A 7,995-nucleotide genomic window follows, 5' to 3' on the forward strand; every position below is an offset into this window, starting at 1 on the left:
GCTCTGGCAAGAAGGAAGGGTCGTCAACACTGTAGTCGAACTGGGGGTCGCCGGCAGTCTCGGGGTCTATCAGAAAGAAGTAACGGAGGGGGAACACAATAAATAACGGAGCAATCAAAGCATCACAAAGAATACCATAGCAATACGCGGTGCTAGGGGTGACCTAACACAGTAATAGGCGATACCGGCGGAGGGGGAAACATCCAAGAAAGTATTCCCGGTGTTTCGCGTTTTCGGACAAATGGACCGGAGGGGGAAAGTTGCAGGTTCGCTATACTAGGGACATGTGGCGGATGTATGGACTGCGGCATTCAGATTCGTCTCGTCGTTCTGAGAAACTTTCATGTATAAATTATTTTCATCCGAGCTACGGATTATTTTATATGATTTTCCAAAGTTTTATCAATATTCAGGAATTTCAGGAATTATTATATTTTAATTAATCCAAATTGACTGAGTCAATTTGACTGGTCAAAGTGAACAGTGCCATGGTCCCATATGTCAGAATTTTATTATATATCTAAAACGATTTATTTAATCTAATTGAAGGGGACCAACATGTCATTTGTTAGTGTACTAATCTAGCACTAAACCAATCCTACTCTAATTAACCCACACAACTCACGCACACACACAGGCACACCCGGCCATGGCCTTGCTATGGCCAGCCGCATGCAGCAGCATGGTAGCGCAACAGCAGGTTTGAGCAGCAGCAGCATCCAGCAGCCAGCAAAGTAGCAGCGCAGTGGCCTGAGCAGCAGCAGGAGCTAGCAGCCGACAGTAGCAGAACGAAGCATAGCAGCGAGCGGGAGCAGCATGCGAGTGGCCGAGCGGCGGCGCGCGCGCGCGTGTGGCCAGGATCGGCGCGGCCCAAACGTGCGGCAGCAGCAAGTGGGCGTGGCCATGGGCAGGAGCAGCACGTACGCGTACGCGGGAGCTCGTACGAGCTCGGGGACGGCGGCTACGACGACGAAATCGAGAGGTGGAGCGGGGGTTTTGGAAGAGAAGCTCACAAAGGTTCCAAAGGAAGCGACGGGGAGGCGAAAGGTGGACCGGAGATGAGGCAATCGATGACGGCGGCCGGCGATGTACGTGGTCAATAGGAACTCGATGGCGAGCGCACGGGACGGATCCGCTCGATTTGATGCTCCGAATGGACGAAGTAGACGGTGGAGATCCTCCTGGACTACTCCGTGCGGAGAACGGTCGCCGTTGGCTGCGTCAACGACGGGAAGGCGTTGACGAGCACGCACGGGCGAGAGAAGCAGTGAGGGAAAAGTGCGAACGAGGGAAAGAAGTGGGAGAGGCAGGGGGCGTCCTAGGGTTTGGGTGAGGGCGCCGGGGCTTATAGGCGGGGCAGGGGCGGATGGCCGCCACGCACGGCCACGGCCGGCGGATGGCCGCCACGGCCCCCCTGTCTCCTGTAGCGAGAGGAAGGGGACGAGGGGGTGGCTGGACCGGTTTCTGTTAGATGGGCCAAGTGGCCTAGTAGATTAGACCTGTTGTTTTTCTTTTCTTTTACTTTCTGTTCCTATTTATTTGTTTTCTGTTTTGCATTCTTATTTAGTACCAATTGACTTTTCTAAAATAAGAAAGTAGCCACATAATTTAGATCGCATTAATTGTCACTTTCACAAAAGTTTGAACCCCATTTGAAAACATTTGATGTTTGGTTTAAATTTAAACGTGCTTGGAAGGGTGTTGTTGGGTCATTCAAAAATAGCTAGGGGCATTTTGGAGTCTCAGATAATGTCGGTTTTATTTTTATACTATCTTTGGGAATTTTTGCAATATTATGAACAATTTATTTTTTTGTTTGGGTAATTATTATTTTGACTTTATTTTCAATTTCAACTTGACACTGAAATATTTCTTAATTTTTTTTCTTAGGGCATAATGATGATGACTTGGCATCATTAGCATGGAGTTACTGTAGTATGATTCTCAGGGTGTTACAAATCTCCTCCACTACAAGAAATCTCGTCTCGAGATTTAAGAGATGCAGTAAGGGGGATAGTTCTAGTTACAAAATTCTAACGTGTCTTATCGGTCTTGGTTAATCTTCTCAAAGAGGTCGATCCATTATATTGATGTCCTCATTTCTCTACTTTAGGTCATCATGATGGAGTCGTCATCCCTTCTTCGGGATCTTCATCGTCCTACGAATGCGATAAGAGGGAAAAACTCTGTAAGAACGCATCTCCATAAAGGTGGGTATCTGACAGTGAACTCAGGGAAGAAGAAATGGATTATTTCTCAAGTTATAACTCAGGGAACTCATGGAGAGCAATATGTGATGGTACAAAAGTTTCAAACGGATAGGCAATCATTCGATGCTTAATCAGAAGGTGAAAAGGGGGGTTCAGAGCAACGAAAAAAAAATGCGTTGGATACTAGAGTAGATCATCTCTAGGAAGGTGGCCCGTGATTTTCATATGAAGCCAAGTGTGAGGAATAACTTTAGAAACATGGATGTACGAGAGGTCGGGTTTCGATCACGTGGAACTGTGGGTTATGGGCCCACCATGTGGTTTAAGAGTAGAAAGGGCGGTGACATCTTGCACTATCATCATAGCAAGGCATGTCAGGGGATAGCCTGTCAGTTATGTCGGAAACAACATCGATACCAAGGGCGAGGGACGAAGAGAACCATTTTCCTTCTCGTTGAACGAGGCGGACCATTAGGCAAAGTTCTTGTCCATCGGTGGCTACCGGAATGTTATCAACAATATTAACAGGGTCTTACTGACTGAGTGGTACAACGAGGTGCTTACATAAGTAGGGAATATTACTGCTTAGATCATATAGACTGCAAGAAAGTTTAAATAGAACAATGAAAAGGAAAATGTGATTATCAGATTAAACCGAACAATGGAAAGGAAAATGTGTTTAAACACATATTTCAGGGGTATATCCTTCCCAAGGACAAGCAGAGCTTGATATCCATGACCGGATAGAAAGTAGAAAACCATTTAGGTAAGGGGAGAGGAATTTCATGACATTACCTGTACAACGGTGTTTGGATAATTGATAAAGAAAATTTAACAGTGTGATTCAAATGTTCTTGTTGATGTTTGGGTACCACAGTCATGCTTCGAGGTAGCATTGACATGGTCATTAGGTTAAGGGTAGGCTTCGGATTCCCAAAGGATCCATCAGGAACAACTTACAGAATATGTCTTACAATTTCCTCATGGAAGAATGGTTAACCTTGCTAAAAAGGAAACTATAACAATAGGTACTCCGGCCAGGTGTGTAGACATGACATCATCTTATCGGGTTACATAACAACCAATGCTATAATTCTTGGAAATATGTTCCAGCCATCATATCTAACGGAGATTCAGATCTGATTGGTGTCAGGATACCTCAGACTTAGGATGCCTGAGAAGAAAGGTGCAACACTAATTGACGAGATGCCATTGTAAGATTCTCGGGAAATGAAATATGGAAGCGGGTTCTGAAACAAGTGTTCATCGTTAAACCAAGGAGAGGATGAGGAGGTGACTGATGGACTCAGCAACCAGTCATCCAAATTTCCATAAAAATGGATTTTCACAATTAAATGAACAAGGAGATAACATTTGACAGATCAAATGATATAATGATGTATGCTCGAGGAAAAAAATACACAATTAAACATTGGTTGAATGCTGCACCCGAAATATGGGCTTAGGTAGCATGATCTATGTTAAAATGGTGATTCAATAACCAATAGTCTAAGAATGAACGGTCGTCCATTAACTTCAAAGCAATAGGGTTGCTAGAAGTGCATAATTCAAGCAGCACCATTCACCTATTAGTATTCCGGTTGGAAGCAACACGAGGACCAAGAAGAATAGTGATGGTGATAGGTATCACTTGTATCAAGAATTCTCAAGAGGTGATGAAATTCCCATGACATTCTTGACATAAAAGATGGTAATACTCCAAGGTAGAACATAACACAAGCTGGATAGAAAGGAACTCAAAGTAATACACAAAACATGAATAAGTTTGTGTTGGAGGGATGGCATTAACGTTGTTGATGATAACACAAGCCATCGAGAGGCAAGGATGATATTTCTCATCAAGAATTCAATTGATATCCTAGAAGAGCTCAGAATGTTGATGATGATCACCACACATTGATGCAATCGATCGGCGATGACATCAAGTGATGGGAATAATGAAGCGAAAGGTTATTGGAACCACGGGTATGAGACAAACTCGAAATCAAGCTTGTTGTTCAAGGCAAAATGATATGATGAGGAAAACTGACGTAAGCTTAGCTCATCGTCGGAAATTGTGCTCCGGGAAGGACCAGGTAGCACAGTTAAAATTTAGCACGATAATGATATAGCCGATCAGGCTAGGAATGACTTGAAGGATTATTAAACTCGTAAGCAATGAAAATTACCTGGAGTTATTGAATCAGATTGCGGAATTGATTCACTTATCGGCGTTCTCGAGTGACTAATAACTCAAAACCCCAGGGGGATTACAATCAGTGAGAATAATAGTTGATGAAGAACTCATAAGAAGTTATGTAGTTCCGTGATATTCTCGAGATACTAGAGGGTATACTCGAAGGTAGAGCAGAATAGAGGCCAGATAGGTGTATTGATCTGCAAAAGACAAGTACTTCAAATTGTCCGAGAAATGGAATCAAAGGAGAACAGTCATGGTTGGAACCACGATTGCAACGGACCAATTCCCAGATATAAGATGAACTTACACCAAGGGGATAATTAATTTTAAAAGAAGCATCCATGATAAGATCTATATCATGTCCATGGGCATGAACACAAAGTTCAAGGTCTACTCCCACTTCTCCAATGCATAACCTTTCATTCACTTCTCATTTTCGAAGAAGTTGTAATGTTGAAATTTTATCTAGCAAAACAATAGAAGAGTATGACCCGTAGTAGTTTCCGGGTTCACACAGATAATAAAAGGCATAGGTTCAACCCATCAGGGCCTCTTAGGAACATATACCACAAACTTCAGGAGTAAATAACACGAGATCGAAACTAGAGCATGGTTGACAAAGCAAGGATACATTTTTACCAAAGGCATTATATATATCCTATGAAAGCTCACAAGAATTCTGAATGTGAATGACACTGTCGGCTAATTATCCAACAAGGGGTCTTGTTGTCTACAACGGAGTTGGCGTGAACATCAGCACACAATCAGAGGAAGAAACATTGCAAAGGCATTGGATTATAGAAGAAACTGACTAATTCAGAGCTCAAATGCAAAGGAATTATGATTTTCAACAGGGCTCAAAAGCAATCGCCCTGATTAAGGATGGATAAGTTGAGTAGACTTAGGGGTACAATCGATGGTAATTTGATTGGTTGAGATCCAGCCAATGTTTTAAAATGACATTTAAGCTAGAAGGATGAGTTCGAGGATCTGAATGAGAATTGCGAGCAATCGCAACATATTGAATCAAGGGACTCGAAATGATAGTGACAAAGGATGCCAATAAGATTACCAGACTTACAGGGTTAATCATAATGTAAGCAAGCAAAAATTTCAAGAGCAATAAGCTGTTGAGGATTTTTGAAAGATCGAATGGCATTTCGAAGACTTTTGTGAAATACATGAATCAACTGGAGATGAACGGATACTCGGTAAGTGCGAGGAATTATCCGTAGGGGTATTTATGCGAAAAAGAGCTGCAAGCAGTGGGCACAAAGGATTCTCAGAATATCGGAGAATTTTCCAGGGTATCAAGCAATAACAAGGGCAACTAGGAACGAAGGTATGAATGACAAATATAAGTAGTTATCCACAAGGATTTATCGGTGGCCGGGAATAGCAAAAGCGATGGCACAAAGTCTCGAGAGAACATCAGAGAGTATCTTCAGAATCTTCTGGTCCACCAAATAATCATCTAGAGTGAGGGGCTCTCCGGGAGGAAGTAGTTACGAGAACCTAGATTGAGAGTTAGTAAAATCATTTAACCCGAATAAAAGAGAGATCAGAGTCCCAGAGTATAGGTCAAGGAATAAAAGATCCTAATACCACCCAATGACAACATGGGCCCATAAGCCATACATCCATGTTAATAAAAGTTTTTCAAAGACTAGACTCAACTTCGGCCAAGGAGTTTGGAATGGGGATTCCTACAGGCAGTCGGCTCTGATACCAACTTGTGACGCCCCCGATTTGACCATACACTAATCATTGATACGTCTCCAATGTATCTACTTTTCCAAACACTTTTTCCCTTGTTTTGGACTCTAACTTGCATGATTTGAATGGAACTAACCCGGACTGACGCTGTTTTCAGCAGAATTACCATGGTGTTATTTATGTGCAGGAGCAAACGTTCTCGAAATGACCTGAAACTTCACGGAGCCACTTTTCAAAAAATAAGAAAAATACCTGCAAAAGATGAAGGCCAGGGGGCCCACCACCTCTCCACGAGGGTGGGGGCGCGCCCCCCCTACCTCGTGGGCCCCCTGTTGCCTCTCCGACTCCAACTCCATATATTGAGTTTCGGGGAGAAAAAAATCAGAGAGAAGAAATCATCGCGTTTTATGATAGGGAGCCGCCGCCAAGCCCTAAAACCTCTCGGGAGGGCCGATCTGGAGTCCGTTCGGAGCTCCGGAGAGGGAAATCCGTCACCATCATCATCATCAACCATCCTCCTATTAGGGAACGTAGTAATTTCAAAAATTTCCTACACACATGCAAGATCATGGTGATGCACAGCAACGAGAGGGGAGAGTGTATCCATGTACCCTCGTAGACCGAAAGAGGAAGCGTTAGCACAACGCAGTTGATGTAGTCGTACGTCTTCACGATCCGACCGATCAAGTACCGAACGCACGGCACCTCCGAGTTCTGCACACGTTCAACTCGATGACGTCCCTCGAACTCCGATCCAGCCGAGCTTTGGGGGAGAGTTCCGTCAGCACAACGGTGTGGTGACGATGATGATGTTCTACCGACGCAGGGCTTCGCCTAAGCACCGCTACGATATGACCGAGGTGGATTATGGTGGAGGGGGGCACCGCACACGGCTAAGAGATCAAGAGATCAATTGTTGTGTCTTTGGGGTGCCCCCTGCCCCCGTATATAAAGGAGTGGAGGAGGGGGAGGGCCGGCCTCTCTATGGCGCGCCCTAGGGAATCCTACTCCCACCGGGAGTAGGATTCCCCTTTTCCTAGTAGAACTAGGAGCCCTTCCATGTAGTAGGAGTAGGAGGGAAGGAAAGAGAAGGGAAAAGGAGAAGGAAGGAAAGGGGAGCCCCCTCCCTAGTCCAATTCGGACCAGCCCATGGGGAGGGGTGCGGCCACCCTTTGGGGCCTTTCTCTCCTTTACCGTATGGCCCATTAAGGCCCATTACGAATTCCCGTAACTCCCTGGTACTCCCGAAAATACCCGAATCACTCGGGACCTTTCCGATATCCGAATATAGTCGTCCAATATATCGATCTTTACGTCTCGACCATTTAGAGACTCCTCGTCATGTCCCCGATCTCATCCGGGACTCCGAACTCCTTTGGTACATCAAAACACATAAACTCATAATATAACTGTCATCGAACTTTAAGCGTGCGGACCCTACGGGTTCGAGAACTATGTAGACATGACCGAGACACGTCTCCTGTCAATAACAAATAGCGGAACCTAGATGCTCATATTGGCTCCTACATATTCTACGAAGATCTTTATCGGTCAAACCGAATAACAACATACGTTGTTCCCTTTGTCATTGGTATGTTACTTGCCCGAGATTCGATCGTCGGTATCTCAATACCTAGTTCAATCTCGTTACCGGCAAGTCTCTTTACTCGTTCCATAACACATCATCCCGCAACTAACTCATTAGTTGCAATGCTTGCAAGGCTTATAGTGATGTGCATTCCCGAGTGGGCCCAGAGATACCTCTCCGACAATCGAAGTGACAAATCTAATCTCGAAATACGCCAACCCAACAAGTACCTTCAGAGACACCTGTAGAGCACCTTTATAGTCACCCAGTTACGTTGTGAC

The sequence above is a fragment of the Triticum urartu genome, chromosome 3 (genome assembly GCF_003073215.2).
Source record: "Triticum urartu cultivar G1812 chromosome 3, Tu2.1, whole genome shotgun sequence".
NCBI classification, from domain to species: domain Eukaryota; kingdom Viridiplantae; phylum Streptophyta; class Magnoliopsida; order Poales; family Poaceae; genus Triticum; species Triticum urartu.